Source organism: Leptonotus elevatus, chromosome 1 (genome assembly GCF_054856555.1).
Source record: "Leptonotus elevatus isolate MCC_2025b chromosome 1, RoL_Lele_1.0, whole genome shotgun sequence".
Lineage (NCBI taxonomy): Eukaryota > Metazoa > Chordata > Actinopteri > Syngnathiformes > Syngnathidae > Leptonotus > Leptonotus elevatus.
This window is the reverse complement of record NC_141239.1, coordinates 41,743,290-41,760,538: the sequence shown is the minus strand read 5'-3', so window position 1 is coordinate 41,760,538 and position 17,249 is coordinate 41,743,290. Positions and strand designations below refer to the sequence as shown.

Below are 17,249 nucleotides of genomic sequence, written 5' to 3'. Positions count from 1 at the left end.
ACAAATATACTTTTTTTTTGTCCTGATGAAATAAGAGACTCTAATCTTTCTTTTGGTAGGTTTCATGTTTTTATAGCAATAGAATACAATATTCTGTGGGCCTTGCAAAATCTGTCAAAATCCAATAAAACAGCCGGGAGCAAAGGTGGTTGCTTCAGTGAAAATGGCTGGGAGTGAAGGAGTTACAAAATCTGGAATTGACTATTGCCATATGTCAAACCAACAATCCAGCTTTTTTCAACCATTTAAGACTAAAAGTCAACATTTTGAGACTGCAATCTTTTTTCCTCTGTAAATAGGGACTGTTTAGTGAGTAGACTGAGCTTGTTTTTTTTTTTTTTTTTACAAAAATTACACTATTACCATTAGCATAGCAATTGAAATGGCTTCAAGCTGCCTGTCTGTTCTCTGTTCTCACTTGTTTGCATGTGTGAGCTGCACTCTACACAATGGCAACTAAAAGCTTCCTGTGGTGTTTTGTCACAAGCCGCGACAGGCGACCAAGCAGAGCAAAGAGGCTTAAAAGCGTCGCTAATGACAGTTTCTCTCTGGAGAGTCGTGGCGCCCGCACACAAGTCTGTTTGTAGTGTTTACCGTCATTTGTCGTCAGAGGCCCGGTGTACAAACCAGGCAAGTTTTCCGATACGTCTTGAGCGATGCAGAAGTGCTTTCAAGTTTGTGACATTACGAGCTGCACTTTCGTGCCATCCGAAAGGCCCGAGCGGCAATTACTGCTGTTTGCTGGGCTCCGGTTTCGCTTGGTCCCTATTACGGGGCATCGAGCTCAACAATATGCATCACTTTAACAATGACAATGTCACTGATGATGAACATTAAGGGAAAATAGCTCACACGTGTAGCTTAGCGTAATGCTGTATGTATAGCTAATAGATGTAACAGGAAACAGCCATTGATGCAGAACATGACAGAAATTCATGTCAATTTGAGAAAGAAAGGACGATTCTGGTTGCAACAGGTGTTTCAATTCAAAATTAATTAATTAATAAAAAATGTTGAGTGTTGAAATCTTTTTTATGTTGGTCATCAAACACTAAATACAACAACAATTTATTTATCGACAAATTTGTTGCTTTCATAAAAGTAATTTTTTTTTCAAGCCTCTCGCTCACTAAATATTACCATTATGGACTCAGTATTATATGTATTATATGGTATCACCCTCTTGTGACAATTACAATCAGGGACTAGATATTTGAAATTAGAAAAATACAACCTTGCCATTAATTTCATGCAATTTTAAGGAAAAATGCCCACATTAGAATATATAAGACTTTCTTTAAAATGATCTGTCTTTTTTTTTTGGTGGTGGTGGTAATTTCATGTATCAAAAGTACTAGTGGTATCAGTAGTTGGTATCAGTGACTACTCAAGAGTTGAGTATTCAAACTGCATCGTTCTGAAAAAAGTGGTATCAAACATCCCTAATAAAACAGAATTAAAAACAATAAACTAGCACCATAAAGTGTACTAATTACGCTACGTACTGTAATCTTCGTGTGTTGGCTGTGTCTCTTTATGGGGCGTGGCTTAGTGAGTTACATCAGTGGCCGGAGTCAGGTTGGCGAGTTGCGAGCGTTCTCATTTTGCATTTGTCACGTTAAGTAAATAGATCAAAGTGCGCTGGCAATGGCGACTGTGGCAGTAAATGTATTGATCTTCCTCATTGTGTTACAGCAGACTGCAGTTGTTTTTGTTGCGCTTGCATTTTGCACATTTGCTCTGTATTTACTGCTCTACTTTCATGGTAGATGGGAGTCTATCTGTCTATACTGTGTATGAACAGTATTATGCAATGAGTAGCTGTGGCATGTGTTGCGGCAATCTACTGCAGAGGTACTGCTTGGAGGGTCTTGAAGTCTTTTCCAACGCATTGTACTGTGTAAAAATGAGGTCAAACACCAACAAAAAAAGGCCGGTGTTGAATGACTAAATAGTTCAAACAAAAACACACTGTGGTCAAATACCCTAACATGCACACTTGTGTCTTTGCTTTGTTTACCGACTGGCTGATTGCTTCACAAGCCACAGGTGTGCAGGTACCCTTAGCAATCACATAGAGACACACACACACACACACACACACACACACACACACACACACACGCAAATTGGCTACAACAGCATGAATTACATTCCGTTTCGATTGTCTTTTATTTATTTTGCAGTTAAAGGTTTTGATTGATTAACTTTAAAAAGGGAAGTCAAGTACATTTTGGCTCACAACACACAGAGCAAAACTTAACGAAGTGATGGCACGCGACTTAAAAGCTTGTAAGTCAAGGCAACAATGTATTACTATATTTCTGTAGAACAAATAATTGAAATGAAAATAGACTTAGCCAAAATTTTGATGATTAGACATTTGTATATTTTTTTATTGTAAATCCACCAAAAAAGATTTTCTTCCTTGTCTCACTCGCTCTCACTACACAATGTTTCTCAAAAAATTCTTGTTTTTAGTCAAAACAATTGTTAACAACCATTGCAATAAAGTTGCTCATTGGGAGTCCCATGTTGGCAAAAACAAGCCGAATATTCCCAGCAGGTGAGAATCCGTCTGACGGGAACACTCCCCAGGGATGTGTGAAAGGACAGAGCCAGCCTGAAGCTTGGGGCTCTGTGATTGGAAGTTCATAATGACACATTAGTGGCAGGTGGAAGACCTTCTTGCTCAAGGGCAACTGACTCAGAGACGGCGACGGACGTGCAGTGACGGCTGCTTAGCCTCTGTCACATTTACGGCTTAAGAAGACAAAGTGAGCCAATAAAGTGTGTTTTTACTCCAGACTAAAACCTGGAGGGGGGCTCAGACATGAGCTGGCATAATAACTGGCGCAGCGTCACCTCGGGTGTCATGTACAGTAGCAACAACAACTTCTGTCGAGATGCTAAGGCCAACGGCTGGGAGATGATGGGAGAGAACCACGGGCGGCTGGATAAATAAACGAGAAGGCGGGTGTGCACACCGACACCTACAGGGGTGCATTGGCAGAACAAGTTGTTTGCCCCGGGTGGGGCGACGCGTCCTGTCTGACCCTCGCTGAGATTCGAGCACATCAGTCAAAACATTCCCAGCGGCTGAGCAGCCAATTTAACAGGGAACACGGTTTAAAATTGGCCAATTTTACAGAAAAGCGCTTCAATCGGACAACATAAGCACTATGTACACCAAAGACATGTAGCAATGTCAAAGAAACAATGTCCCTCTTGACTGGGTTTGCGGCGTGAACGGCACAGGTAAATAAATGCAAGCTTTACTGCTGTGGCAGTTCACAAAAACTCAGTGTAAAAGAAGCTGTTGTGCCATAACACACATTAAACCCAAGACATTTTTGGTAAATAAATGATCTTAAGGATGTCAAGTATCTCACATCCCTGTGTTTTGTGTGAAAGGGACATAAGTGCCACATTGTGAAACTGGCAATTTTGCGTAAACTGCGTGAAAGGGGTTAAACCAAAGATGTGATGGGCAAGTCAGTGGTGGTGTCAAAGACGTGACAATGACCCACATTGCTGTATTTCTTTGTGAAAGGCATAGTGGATTAAACATGAGCTGTAATTATGCAGCAAACCTGGGGAAAATGTGCCAAAGGGGCAGAAATTGTAACCTAAAACATCTTTGGTAAGTCAGCAGTATCAAGGGACATGACAATGTTCCACTTTGTTGGGTTCTGTGGGTTGAATAATTGCCTTCTCTACTGTAGCTGCAGTTTGAAAGGAGTGTGATGTGTGAAAGGGGCCACTATCACACACATTATGCACACACATTATGCATCGGTTTAGCACATGCATGCCACTTTCACACAAACATTTCAGAAAATTTAGTATACCTGCCATCATTTTGCCTGTGCTTTTTACACAGATCCTTTGACACAGGTGGCTAACCAAACTCAGTTTCAATTTAGCACGCAGCCCCTTTCACACATTTTTCACAAAATTGCTGACTCAGACACACAACCATAAAGCCAGCATTTATTTGCCTAAGTCTTTCAAACTGAAAACAGTCCCAGAATTTAGGCTAATTTGTCTACGCTAACGCTATGTCCGTACCTTTCACACTGAACAATGGAACGAGTTGATCAAACTCATAAAGTTACCAACAAAAGGTAACAGCGCCGTGCAACGAAACTTTACAATGATGGTGGGCTGATTTTACTTCCACCAGTCTGATGACCATCACATCTTCAAAGACACACGTGCACATTTGTGGTCCAAAGTATTAGTTCCCCTTCCCTCGTCCGGAGCCGAGTCCCGCGGCAAATCTCAGTCTGCACTTTACACCACGCGTCAAAGCGAGATGAGGATTTAAGATCCAAAGTGACAGAGCGGGAGAACAGGAGGGGGTGGCAATAAAAAAAAGGGGGGTCATAGTGGGAAAAAGTGCCGGATGGCTGCACTTGTAATGCGCATCACTTCATTAGCCACGTGATGACTTGTGAAAGCAGAACACTCTCGGAGGTCCTGTGAAAGGCTTACGCCTGCCGCCCAGCAGCATGAAATTTGGGAGGCATGTCTAACATTAGCACACCCACCAAAAAAAGCCTCAAGCAGCCACAATAAAAAAAAAAAACACACACAGGAAGTCTGTCATTTTGGTTCGAAGCAGACATTTTAGGATCATTTTGGCCATTTCCTGGCTTCCGTCAAAAAGGCAAACTTGTCCTTGAGATTCTTTTACGGCTAACCAATCAGAACAGGAATTGGGTTGTTGCCATGTGGGCTGAGCATAGCAACACATTTTGATGACTCTCCATTGTTTCGGTAGTACACATGTTCTAATGTTCTAGAATGGTTCATTTGAAAATGTAAATACAGGCAGGGATTTATACAAATATGTGTTGGATATTACATACAGTATTTGTCTTTTTACCGCCCCCTAGTGTCAGAAGCATACAGTGCTATTGCTGTGCTGCCGACCACAAATTAACCAAGACTCATCGAATGTGATGTACAGAGTGTCTGAAAAATGTTCACCACCTGAGAGCCGAATATTCATTTTCTTCTGGGCTAAGTGTTTGAATTGAGATGACCTCTGCCCTTTATTTACTTTACTTACCTACCGCGAGGAAGAGGTTGAGAGTCTACTTCAGAGAAGTTTGCTATTAATTAAGCTTTAGTACAAGAGCCTCTTTATATACCTATGCGTGTTCATGTTCCGACAAATGCAGAAAAAGCCAGCCGTGCTCGTCTCCCCATTATCAGCTGGCAATAAACATTCTCTTAGCATTTTACCAAGCAAAGAAAAACGGTGCATATCAGTTTTTTTCTTTGATGTGACTTTTTGCATGTACAAAATATGGATATTGCAGTTTATCGTATCACTATATAACAAATGTCTCATTTTCCATAAGTGATGTTTTTTTACATATCACTTATGTTGGTATCCGAACATGAGGCTACCAAAAAGTGATATCCCGGAAATAGGATTCCAAAAAGGAGGCATGTTTGGCACCCCAAGAAAAGGGTACCAAAGGTCATAATGTGGACTAAAATAACATGCTGATAACCTGACATTTTTTGGCATTCAGTTTGGTACCCTTCACAAACAAGCCCCATCAAAGGGGTGCAAAAGTGGATGGGTACCTACCGACAACATCCCAAATAGAAAATGGTGCCATTTTGGTAGCCTACACAACTGTCATACTCCTAAACAAGTGGAACAAAAAGTGGTAAAAAGGTATTATTTTATTATCCAAGAAGAGGGTACAAAACACAGATAAGATAAAGAGCAGGTAGCCTTAAAAATGTGTGGTAACCTGCACTGGCGTGCACAGGTAGACCCCTAGTGGTGCTCACACACTTGCCCCTCTGCCCTCTCTCAAAAAAAGTGCCCTTTGGGAAGTTTGTTTTTTTGTTTTTTAAATTAAACACTTTACTGAGGACAGGTCAATGTTGACACAATCTTTTAGAAAAGTTGCATCAATTGCGTGTGGGGAAAAAACAAAACAATATGCGTCCTCTGCTCGCGCGCACCCAACTTAGCTCTCTCGCTCGCTTCCTTTGTTATGTGAACGCTAATTACCCACGGTCGCGATGTGGGAGTGGGACAGACTCACACACACGCATCTCCTTCCCCTGCTGCTCCACCCCAGCCAGGTAACTGTGTTGTGAATCCAGTGAAATTGTATTGTTTGTTTTGCCTCTATTCCCTACCTATAATCATTTTGTTGTGAAGTAGCATGTCTCATACAGCACAAACAACTGAGCATAAATTAGCCGATATTAGCCACCTAGTTAAAAAGGCTATATGCTAATTCAATAATAGAGAACGTGATAACCACCACATAGTAAGACTAATGACGGTGAAAGGAAGCTCTCTGTGATCCGTGCATTGAAAAGCATTGGACTTTGGATCATTGTAATTTGATGCGTGGGGATTATTTTGACTTCAAAATGTGATGAACTCTTGTTTGTGTCTGGTTTGTATTATGCTAGTAGTCAAAGGCAAAAACAATCCAATACGTCGTCGGTGATCGAAGCATTTGCATTGAGTTGCATTGTGGAAATATCAGAAATGCCCGAATGTTTGGAATTGTCAATTGCCTGTGAAAAATACCCTTTTGCCTTCTTGTAATGACAACAGTCAGTCTTATTCAGTCTTATGCCATTGGTCTGTTTGGTTACAATTTGTCTATTTATTCAGTAATTGTAGCATAATGCCTAGAAAGGAGAGGCTGAAAAGGGAAAAATAAATGAGTCAGGGGAAGCATCTTCTGCTCTCTTGGATGAAATCAAAGACACATGAAGATGAAAGGTCAGACTCAGAGTCAAGGCCAGAGAGTCATGGTAACTACAGTTTAGCACTTTTTTTTTTTAAATATCCCATTATAATATTGATTTGCTCCTTAAGGTTAATTGTATTGAAAAAAAAATTTTTTTTAAGTAGTTTGTACTAAATCAGCAGGCATGAAGCTATTATTAGCTAAATTATTAGCTGTTATTTAGTACAAACCATAACTGTAAGTTACTTCTATGCTAGTAGTGCCCTAATAGGCTTTTATTAAAATTTGCTGTGGGGTATTATTAATTATTATTATGTGTGTGTAATGTTTATTTAAAAAGTTCTATTGACATTTCCAAACATCCGGGCATTTCTGATATGCCCCCAATGCAACACATTGCAAATATTTTCTTTATCCGGTGAAAACAAACGGCAGATTGTAACACTTTTTCGTGTGACTACCATACAAATTACATCTCATCACATTTTGAAATCAAAATAATCCTCACAAATCAAATTACAACAATCCAAAGAAAGAAAGAAATAAATTTACTTTAATTCTCTCAAACTGACTGACTGCATGACGACACTATTTGAGGTGTGGCATTCATTTATGATGAAGTGAACACACAAACGGATCAACTATCAAAGAAACCCACAAAGTATTAATTTCTTAGAATCCGAAGAGAACTACCTTCCACCACATCTAAATGTGGTGACAGAGAATATAATTCGGCACAGGTTTAACGGGGAAGGAGAAGATGCAGAGGTCTTAGCCATAAAGAGGAAGGTGGCAAAGCGCACATTTTAAAGGTAATGTTGGTATGTTTTCAAAGTTCATAATATGAGATGCAAACATGTTAATTAGTAGAATATCAATTGTGCTCAGGTTTCAGGCTGTGAATGTTTTTCCAAAATGTTCGGTCCACAAAATCCATGATGAGGAGGAGGAGAGCAAGACAGGTAAATAATTCTAGTCACTGTACTACTTGTGATGATGCTTGTTATTGCTGTAACACATATTTCTGTCTTGTACAGTAGGTTTGAAACTTACATGCTGTGTTGTTATTGTTTAGGTGCACAACTCACTTTTTCAAAACTGCAAACACAATTACAGCTCTACAACAGCGCACCCAGACCCATCGTTAATTTAACTTGTGAGTAACAATAACTAATAACTATGATTATCAAAGAACACAATAATCACATTGCGCCACCCCAAAAATGTTGAACAGGGTCTTCTGTTTGTTTCAGGCAACCCTTTTTGCGGTGCTTGGGGACCAACGCGAGGAAAGGGAAATACTGTATTGGTAGTTGGTAAGTTTTTCTAAGGTCACTGTTATTAAAGAACCAAATCATCATACATCTTAGAGCATTCTTTTTTGTTTTCCAACAGCACTGTTGAACTTGAAAGTAAGCTTGCAAACAATCAACCCTGACTATACTCTGCCATCTGGTGGAGCTTTGAGGAAGCGGAACAGACTTCTGCCTGCAGCCCTTTGTGACATTGGCACTAATTATGCAAGCAGTGTATACATACGCAACTGAAACAGGAGATAATCATAGAAAAAATAAATAAATACAAAAATTCATAACTCTTGAACGTCACTGCAGGAGTGTGCATTTCCTGCCGCAGTGGCATCCAAACACCACTTGAGGGCACTGTGCAACTTGTGCAAGTGATGCAATGTGAGTTGTTGGACCAACCCAAAGTTGCTATTCCTTATTTCATGTCCTTCTCTCACAATTAACCGATGAAACCCGCTTAGCTTCCCAAGACAGCATTTTCTTGTTTTGTTTTTAAAAGGATCTCTAGTGTCAATGTCAATGTCAAATTTCAAGGTCACAGCAAGTTCAAATGCCTAAAAAATATATTTTCTCACACAATTTCCATCCAAATTTGGCAAAGGTAAACCAATTGACAAAAACTTTGAAGAGCTCATCTGAGGTAAAATGAACAGAGTGGAAAATGTATTTGGGACACAGCATGTTGAGTCATGTTTCAAATGAAAGGCCTTGGTGAGGGGCTTTCCAGGTGAGTGCTTGTTGTGAGGATACGCTTTTAAATCATGACCAAAATGTGTTGTTTTGGACTTGAAAACATCTACCAAATCAACACAAAAGCCTCCCACAAATGCAACAGGTAATAGTTTAAGAGCACTTACCTAAAAGCAGCCAGTAGATAAGCCAAGTGTACGATGAGGAAAATGCAGACGACGCCAAACCGGAGGAGACAGAGAAAGGACATTTTAGATTTAAATTCAAGAATAAAGCAAAATACTATGCATTGGGAAAAAAAAGAGAGAAATTCTTCGAAGGTGAACATGCTTTTCTTTGTAGCGATTCAAGAGTAAGTATTTTATTTCCCTATGTTTTACATTTGACATTTTATAGCTTCATATTGACACAGCTACTGACTTGACAGACAAGACAGGTTATCTAGATTTTCCCTGTATTAGTTATTAGTTTTAATGCCATCATATTTAGTTAGGTGCACTTACTGGCCGATCAGAGAAAATCTTATTTTATCTGACCAGACTTTTGTTTCAACCTAAAACGCATAAGTATTCAATCTAACACTTCTCAAATCAAAACAACTATGAATAGTTTCATATGAAAGAGATAATTATTTACATTTAGTAGAAATCTGATTCAGGGGTACCCGGTAAATGTTTTAGCGGGCAATTTTGTATTGAAGCTATTTTGTTGAACAGAATATGCTCATATAAAAAGGTACCAAATTCTCACTAGCACCAAATATTATATTGTTCTGGGATAAGATTCAACTTGCACTGTAAAACGTGCAGAACTTAATTTAAATGATGTACTTTTTTATAGTGTTGTGTGGCATGTATACTCAGTATATTATATATTTTTTTAAATACAGATTTCTCAGGTTATGTTGTAAATATCTATTATATATATCTCATGCAATTTGAATTTCATCTAGTTGATTTACATGATGTCTACTTTGTAAGGTACAGAATTCCTATTTAAACATGTTAATCGATCGCTGTTTCACAGCTATGCCACCAGGTGGCGGGCCAATTTACTAGCCAGACTGACACACACGCACACGGAGTAGAAAAGAAGAATCTCAAATTGCCGAGAGCCGTGTAATGAGCGGGAATCCTAACGTGTCAGCGTTCTGTGTTTCAATCAAGTAGGTAAAAGTTGCATTAAAATAAAACCAACAGAATGTCAATGTGTACCACCATGTCCATTGTCAATTGGGTCGCTAAGCATATGTTGTCTTTGAGTGTGCTTTGAGTGAAGAAATTGTTACGAATCATCCTAAACTTTGAAGCTAAATTGCTAATCCTAACGGCCTATATTAGCATTGTCTGGTAATGCAAGCCTGTGTGCTAGGTTGCTAATAGGCTAGCAAGCTAACAAACCACTGAAACGGGACAGGAGTGTTTACATGAAGAATTAATCTTATTTCACTCGTTTTTAACAGGCTGTTTTAACAGTTGAAGATATAACATTGAATAGCATATTTTTTTTAGGTTTAGTTTCTAAAGTAAATTAAGTGCAATTGTATAGAAATGTATTAATAAAGTTTATCTGTAACTTGTTCTTCTCATGCTGCAGGATATTTATTTGGTAAGGCATTTTTTTGTCATTGTTGAGCCAATAATTAACAGTTGTTGCTTTTAATATATGTTGTCTCTTCATGTTCAGGTTGCTTGTGCTGTTTTGACGAGCCAAATGGTGTACGGGTGGTGCCAGCATCTTCGAAACCAAATGGCTAATTTACTACTTATTCAAACTTACAAGGCATGGTATACCTTGTCCAGAGCTTGGTGTACACTCCTTGGTAAGGAAACAGTCAGGTGAACAAACACCCACAAAGTATTAATTTCTTAGAATCCGAAGAGAACTACCTTCCACCACATCTAAATGTGGTGACAGAGAATATAATTCGGCACAGGTTTAACGGGGAAGGAGAAGATGCAGAGGTCTTAGCCATAAAGAGGAAGGTGGCAAAGCGCACATTTTAAAGGTAATGTTGGTATGTTTTCAAAGTTCATAATATGAGATGCAAACATGTTAATTAGTAGAATATCAATTGTGCTCAGGTTTCAGGCTGTGAATGTTTTTCCAAAATGTTCGGTCCACAAAATCCATGATGAGGAGGAGGAGAGCAAGACAGGTAAATAATTCTAGTCACTGTACTACTTGTGATGATGCTTGTTATTGCTGTAACACATATTTCTGTCTTGTACAGTAGGTTTGAAACTTACATGCTGTGTTGTTATTGTTTAGGTGCACAACTCACTTTTTCAAAACTGCAAACACAATTACAGCTCTACAACAGCGCACCCAGACCCATCGTTAATTTAACTTGTGAGTAACAATAACTAATAACTATGATTATCAAAGAACACAATAATCACATTGCGCCACCCCAAAAATGTTGAACAGGGTCTTGTTTGTTTCAGGCAACCCTTTTTGCGGTGCTTGGGGACCAACGCGAGGAAAGGGAAATACTGTATTGGTAGTTGGTAAGTTTTTCTAAGGTCACTGTTATTAAAGAACCAAATCATCATACATCTTAGAGCATTCTTTTTTGTTTTCCAACAGCACTGTTGAACTTGAAAGTAAGCTTGCAAACATGCACTGGAGCACCTGAAACACGGCATCTAAAAGAGGAAGATACCAATTTGTAAGGCTTTTTTGTTGTTCATTTTGAATGCCATTACTGAGGAATGTACACACTATACGCCAGTTGGGCCATTGCCTTGGTTATATGTAAGATATGTTCAATAAAAATAAAAAAGATTGTATTGTTACATGCATTTTGCATGCCTATATTGATTTAAAAACATATTTTAGGTTTCTGGAAATAAAATAGTTATTTTGGCCAGTTGTAATATACAAAATGGTTCAATTGCTAATAGAGATACTTAACAAACTAAATGATTGTTTTAAAATAAGTACTTTGTTACATTCTTTCTAAATGCTCCATTCCATTAGGAGCCGTAGCGTTCCTAAAAGGATGATCAAAACTCTTGAATGCGTCTGGTGAATGACGAGAGCGCGGCGTGGGGGAGGGCGACTCTCCCGATCGGCATGTCGTTTTTTTAGGAACGCTACGAGGCTTAGCTTGCTTTTTTTTAATAGGCGTTTCACATCGCTCGGCAGAAAGCCAGGCGCCATTCTACGTCACTATACACTGAATGTGTTGTGGCGTAAATAACAATGGAGGCGTACGTCCAAATAAAGTTCATACAAAATGTATTAAACTAAAAATTATTTTTGAAAAATAGTTATGTTAGTAACAACCAAATAAATAATATAGAGCAAACTTGTCATTACAGTCGGGGGTTCCTTTAAGATGGATAACTATGGGTGGATTTCGCTGCTTAACTCATATTAATCACAATACCGTGTTTAGATTAGTTATGGCACACAGAACATATTATTGCAAAGAAAATGTTTGGGTTGACTTGATTTCCCCTTTAATACAATTTTAACGTTATGTTAAATTGCCATTAATGTCGTAAATATGACATGCATTGCTTTATTTTTTTCTGGGAGAATATATTGGAAATGCATTGTTTATTATATACTTTGTTTGTAGTAAATCATGAGGTTGATGTAAAAGTTTACCTTATCTTGAAAGGGATACTTGACTCTGTGAGCCATTTTTGGCAGTGAAAAGTTAATATTTTGTCCAGAATAAATTTTATAACTTTTAATTAATTAATTAATATCTTTGAAAACAAATTTTGCCACGAGCTCGGTTTACTGACCAAACCCCAGAAAACAGGTGAGCCATGATTGGTCGTATCCTACTTCCTCGGTAGCAAGTGGAAAAAAATTGTTTATAAAAAGGTACTATTTGTCCATGAAAGATAATGATGATTAATTATACTCAAAATATTAACTTTTTACTGCTGAAAATGGTTCAATGAGTCAAGTACCCCTTTAAGTAGAAATAAAATGCATGAAGTTTATGCATGCTTTTGGAATCTTTTTTGTGTGCCTCAAGAGACCTGATTCATTCTTTTTGTTTTTGCTTAAATATTTTACAGTTAAGGTAGTATTTCTTGTAACCAGCTGAAACTAGAAACCAAATGTTCTGTTTCAAGAAAATATGTCCTATTGATAAAATAAACATATTTTAATAATGCTGAAATTGTTGTGGAGTCTTTTTTTTTAATTTAATCATTTGTTTCCATGCAATTAAACTTTTTTGCCAGCAAACTTAAGTTGGCATGGCTGATAAAGTAAAGGCTAATCACTACGCTCTGACCAATTGTGAAATATCGCAACCGTGTGTGCCTCCACACCTGTGTTGACTCGAGCGGAGAAAAAGAGGGGCTCTTCCTCCTCCTCTGGCAGAAAAAAAACCTTTTTACATCACCAGTCCATCTGGTGACCTGTGGCTGTGTTGACTGCTAAATGCTGTCTGGGTTGACAGTTCAACAACTGTAAACAAGTAATTCACTTTTCAGAATTGTACGCCAATGTCTTCGCTCTCCATTATCTTCATGTCATTTTTTTTTTTTTTAAATTAAGATCACGGCTGGTAAAGGAAGCTGGCTCTCTTGCACACCAACAGAATGCAATGATATTAAGCCACGTTCAATTTAATTTGTATTTTTTTTTAAATGTTTTTATGTATATACAGTATATGTCTATACATATATAGCATATAGATTCATGGCATTATTTTTTTTCATATTCGTCTTTTGATCTGAAAGCCAAATGTTTTCAGTATACAACCAAAATAAAGAAATTTTGGAAAATCTCTAATTATGTACAAATAATGTATTCATAATATTATTATACATATCATTTTAATAGATTATATGAAATATAAATTAATACAATCTTACTGGTGGTAGCTTATTGTTTCAGTTATTTGGTTATTTTAACTTTACCAAACAGAAACGAAAGGCATAAAAGCATCTGACACCGGCTGACTGATTAAAACGGCACTTTGTTTTTCACTTATTGTTGTCATAAATATTCTAAAAGCAGACATGATCAAAAAGCGATTAACAACAAATAGAATTCCATCAGGAGCAGCGTTCGCTTCTCTTACCGGCGGCGTGCGATTGCAAATGAGATTTCCGTCTTTTTTCTTTTTTTCTAATTACCTGCGCACCTTAATGGGAAACATCCATCACCCGTGCAGGCGTGAAGCAGCCGCTGAGTCAATAACCCCAGTGAATCTCAACCTCAAAGAGTCTACATTAGCTCATGCGTTTTCACACGCTTCATGCCACAAAAATACAACATCTCACCTCAAGCCGGTGCCAGTGCCAATTGGGTACTGCTCATGACCGTACGTCACCGTTGGCTGGTTTCTTGTTATGAAATGGGGGCTTAATGTTGGCGGGTAGTGCTAGTCTGGCACCTGCTCTGATAGTTCAAACAAACATAAAACAGTGCTAAATTGGTGCTAGCTGGGGCAAGATCGTTTCAGGATCAAAGGCGGCGGATGCCTTATGAATGCCAGGACATCTTTTCAAAGGCCCAAGTTTTGATTTCAGTTATCACTTCCAGGTAATCCAGTTGCGACATACTGAGTTGCTACAGCAAACTAAAATTCCAGATGGGCCAAGTTCAATTATCGTTTGTGCTGTATTGAGCATCTGCGAGTTTAGCTAGCAGCTAATAACTAACTCGTTGCATGACGTTCGCAAACCTCAAAAACTTGTATGTCATAATCGGCATAAAACGAGAATGTATATTTTGAATCAATTTAATTCACGTCTAATGTGCAACAAGTGCACAGGGGTATCTGATTTTGTTAGCATTTATATGAAATGTTTGTAGCGTTTCATCTGTAGCTCAGAACGAGATTGCTTCACGATCTATGACGAAGGGTGCTCGACTGCGGCAAAACACTCGGTTGTCTGCGAGAGGGCGTGGACGAGCTCCATCTCAATAAATGATGAGGCCTGGCTTTATTTGCTGAAAAATGCTCCACGTTGCTTACAGGAGAGCTTTGCGCTGCGTTGACCCACTTTCAGCCCTGACCTTTGGCGACTCAGATAAAAATAAGGATTTTCCGAAAGGGCAGATGTACTGTTTGAGCTTCTCCGCGGCTTTCTTCCGTCTTCGCCGGATGCTCATCTCGGTATCCAAGGAAGCAAGTCTCTGAAGCGAGACAGAGACATCAATCACATCGTCGAGGAGCGGCGGCAGATTACGTCTTCCCTTGACGGTCTGCGGTGACAGATCCCGTTTGGGCAGGATGTTGGAAATGAAACCTTAATGGTAGAGGAGGTATGTACACGTCATGTGAAACGCAGATAATCAACAGTCCAATCAGTGCCGCCGCTACCCCTTTCGATGCCTTAAGATTAAAAGTTTGATGGTGCCCCCGATTTATGGTGGGGGGCATTTCTCATGCAACGATAATAGTTTTGCATGACTTAAAGACCCAACCCCAACCACGGACTGATTCAAACAAGTTCGCAATTCACACGGGTTGGGGTGATCAAAAGATGACACGATTAATTGCTGCTTTGATCTGGTGGCTGCATGGCTACTTGGCAGCGGCTAAATTGCTAATGGTACGTCGGCAGCCTGTGCATGCTTTCCACACGTTGCTCCACTAGCTTGTTCTAATGATTTAACAAGATTGTTAAAAAAACAACGGGGAAGAACGATCTTGCAGAAACTGTTTCATCTTGGGAAGATGACGCCAAGTCATGGCTTGTTTAGCTGCGCGTTCAGTCATTGTTTACTTGTTTCTTTTACTGTCTGTTTACGTCTTCAACTTGCAGACCGCAGAAGAGAAGGAAAACCTGCTCTGATTGGCTGACGTCACGCACATTTCCATCGCATCTGATCTCTCGCTGATGCTCCCAGCTCCATGTCACAATGATATCACAATTCTTATACGTAGCACGGAGCCCTATTAATATTGCCCTTTGGAAAGTAATCGATAGAGTGTGGGATATTTTGAGGCTGATGTGTATGCTTTATGAGAAATTTAGGTTGTCATAGACGCACCAAAATCAGAACAGCCGCATGGCATAGATATCTAATCTGGGAAATAAATTATAACATGATTCAAAGTACCCCCTGCAATGTGCTCATGTACTATTTATTTATTTATTTCATACATTGAATGAGTTTTTTCTATGTATGTTTGAAATATCCAACTGTGTGAGTAGTCATTGAACGCACCAAGGGTTTACTGGCGAACGTGAATGACGTGCTTGTTTTTTTTTTCTCCACGCGTCTCTGGATCGTAGAATGTAAACCCTTTTTTTCCAAAACCCAGCATGACGGGAGGAAAACGACAATGAATCGACGCAGACAGAGGGGAGACAGGAGACTAAATACACACACACACACACTAATGACACAACAAGACACACCTGGGGCAAGACAAGTGGCTGAGGGCACTGATTGGTTGACACGAGGAAGGGCAGGGTTACACTTAACAAGACCAAGGGGGACACAAGGAAAAACAGAACGCAAACATGACACATCTTTTTGAGAGGTTTTCATGTGTCCTGTTATGACAGACCTGTCCACACAATTTTGCGTCTATTAGTGAAACTAGTGTCTTATTTTTTTAGGGCTGTCAAAATGAAAGCGTTAGCCTAATGTAACTCAGTTTTATTTACTTCCTGTTAAGACCTTTAAACTGCACCATGCTGGAGTGTGCTGCTTGTGGGCACAACTAAACCTGGAAGCAAGTTTTGAGAACTGTTTCTATGAGGGGGAAAAAGATGCCTGTAAATCTGTGTCCGTTTTGATAATTTTGTTCAACAGTTGTATTTTGCAAGAGAAGAATTCTATTCAAGGACGAACGAAAGCTATTACAAGAGTCTTTGATTCAAAATATACTTTGTATTTGATGATTTTTACATGAATTCCAAAAGTAAACATATTTTACAAGCTTTGTAGAATATAGAGAAGCAGAAGTAGAATTTTTTTTGATTAATGGCCATTCATTACGGAAAGTCATGCAATTAATTAGTTTTTAAAAAATGTAAGCGCTTAACAGCAGGAATGGGGCAGGAATTTTTCCGAAATTGCTAACTCAAACCAAAATGGTAGACTTCTTCTTAAATTCCCGGCATGAGTCCAACGTTATGACCTATGTCCACCCAATTTCGTGTCACGTGGTGACATACATATGGGGCTTTTCCATAGGAGACTACTGAGGGGAAATCACCCCAAATGGCTTTTTGAAACCAAAATATTTTCTCTTCCTGCTCAATTTAAGGAGTTGCCATTTGACTTTTTGTACCTCTTGTCGTAACAGATTGGATAGATCCTGATGTTGACGTCACGCGTCCCAAAATGTCCGTTATGGCAGCATCGAAAATGCGTCTGCCACTTTGAGTAAACGGCAAATGACACACTTTAACAATGATTAACAGCTGTTGTGGACCACAATGAGTAGAGGCAAAAAGGATTGAGCATTGCCCAGGCTACCAAAGGAGACATCAATGCGTAGTCAATGGAGCACTTTGTACATGGTGGCTAAATCAGCAGATGGTAACTGTTGTGTTACCACACACAA

General features: G+C 39.0%; 1 long non-coding RNA gene across 3 annotated transcripts; it reads left to right on the top strand.

The window, feature by feature from the left end:
• The first annotated feature begins 6,047 nt into the window (after positions 1-6,047).
• LOC147182245 (uncharacterized) lies at positions 6,048-12,887 on the top strand. 3 transcript variants are annotated; one of them, XR_015090497.1, is made up of 12 exons: positions 6,048-6,117; positions 7,484-7,555; positions 7,632-7,705; positions 7,819-7,899; positions 7,997-8,059; positions 8,139-9,905; positions 10,427-10,562; positions 10,677-10,748; positions 10,825-10,898; positions 11,012-11,092; positions 11,188-11,250; positions 11,330-12,887. It is a non-coding gene; the product is annotated as an uncharacterized LOC147182245 (long non-coding RNA). The 3 variants fall into 3 exon arrangements; XR_015090496.1 differs by lacking the exon at positions 6,048-6,117 and having other exon boundaries at positions 7,395-7,555; XR_015090498.1 differs by lacking the exon at positions 6,048-6,117 and having other exon boundaries at positions 7,395-7,555; positions 10,427-10,578.
• The last annotated feature ends 4,362 nt before the right edge of the window (positions 12,888-17,249 follow it).